Here is a 1,997-nt window from a genome sequence, read left to right as displayed (position 1 = left end):
CCACCAGATTTGCAAGGAGCTGTTGATAAAAGTACTGACACGAGCAGCTGTGCTCCCGAGAGAGCAGGTAGTTGGCGAGAGGGGGTGTGTACGTCAGGCACTGCAGGACGGAGTTGAGGTAGCACGTATTGCCCAGGTTGTGGAGTCCTGCTCCAGCTCTCTGTCTTTGCTGCCAATCCATGCAAAGCTTCTCCGGGGGAAAGAGGATCCTTTGTGGCAGAGCCATTCCCTCGGCAGTGGCTGCAGGGAAATGACATTTGAAAAGAGAGGAGATGACGTTGTTGCACAAAAGCATCGTTTAAAAGTCAAGCTCTGTACAGGAGCCCCCAGGACAAGCAGCTCTAACCTCCAACACAGAAACACTGGGGGAAGCCTAACACTGCCATTGACAATGACTGGTCAAGAAGCAGTTTTGGAAAAGAGTCTGTTGCCCTGCTTCCTTTGCCAAAACTCCAAGAAAGCTACACTCTGATTTCTGTGCTTCGGGCTACCTTCCTTTCCCTCTAGAGCCTTGAATTGGATTCTTAGGTCAAGTCTTCCCTTTTCCTGATGGTAACTTGATGAAAACAAGCAAGTCCCTAGCCCAGAAGGTAACCCTACTGATGTCAGTACGAGCAATGTCATCTTTCAAAGTCTTGTACATCGTGGCAGATGACAGACAAAACTCATTTTCCTGTGTCTAATCAAAAACACCTGGGTGAGCCTGGCTGCTACCAGGAAACGCCCCAGAATTCACTCTAGGTTGTCAGCACATCCACAGTCAGGGATGGAGCAGCAGCCACGTCCGTCGCCTTTGGGGATTCACAAAGTCCAATGGTGAAGCCGTTACTCACAGGAGTCATTCCCCTTTGCGGCCATTGCTCCTCTCAGGAACAGAGCAGAAAGCTTTGTATGACAAAGGATGTCAGGACGTGCTCCAGAAAGAGAAGATCAGCGCCAGTCCTGTCACCTGATTGCAAAGAAATAATTGTAGTTCAAGAAAATGATTGAAAACAATTCCAAATGAAATGCACAGATCAACGTCTGCCATCAGAAGTGTTTCAGTGGTACTTGTAAGTGCTGCAGAGCTGCAGGCTGATGGCCCTGCTGTCCCTGTCACAGGACTCCAATTGACAGCAATTACCAAGGCCCTTTTGACAGACTGCATTGCGTGTCACCTTCTCTAAAGGGGTCCTGCTGCTTACCTGTGGCCAGCGTTAGCAGCAGAGCCCTCTGGCTCTCCAGCCCACACTTTCCCACCTTGTACACAGCAGTGACCGGCTTTCAGCCGCTACTTTAATGGCTGCCTTTGCCGTCCTCCTTTTCTGTCTCCCTTCCTACCCCATCAGTCAGGGTGGGCTTCTTGTCATTCCATGCTGAGCCCAATGCCTCAGACTACACTGCCACCCCTACTTACCTCTCCTGGGATATGGCAAAGAAATATAAGAATTAGCAAAGAGGAACTCTACCCATAGCCCATATCTGGCCAGCCTAGAAAGGTGTAATAGCTCAGCCTAGAGCTCGGAAGGCACACACCAGCCTATACTTTTCTCCTCTATCTACCTACCCTATGCTGTGTCCTGAAAGTCAAATCATAATTACCTTTGAACGAGGATGGAAGTTGAGGAGAAGTGAGCAGTAAATGATAAATGCTTGGAAAAAAATAGGCACGCAAGTAGCAATGGAAGGAGCTGAGTTATCCCGAAGGCCAGCTCAGCCCAACTAGCTTTCGCTGGCCTGCTCTTCAGGATTTCAAGCCCCGGCCAGGTGAGGTCACAAGCGCCGGGTGGGTGCTGCATCACTGCCCCTTTGTGACATGGGCCCACATGGGAATGTGTCCCCTGGAGGCCACACAGCTGCCACGGCCCGGGCACCTCCTGTAGCCATCAGCCCCTGGGCTTCCCCGTGCACTGCTGACGAAGGGCTGCTCATCTGCTGGCAGAGCTCCCACCTCCTCCCTGAGCTGCACCAACTGGATGAATAAAAACCTGCCCAGGGCTGTACGTGTGCCTGTTCCC

The sequence above is a fragment of the Nipponia nippon genome, unplaced genomic scaffold (assembly GCF_047370975.1).
Source record: "Nipponia nippon isolate SJK-2023a ecotype South Korea unplaced genomic scaffold, ASM4737097v1 scaffold_69, whole genome shotgun sequence".
NCBI classification, from domain to species: domain Eukaryota; kingdom Metazoa; phylum Chordata; class Aves; order Pelecaniformes; family Threskiornithidae; genus Nipponia; species Nipponia nippon.
Note: the sequence above shows the minus strand (reverse complement) of the source record.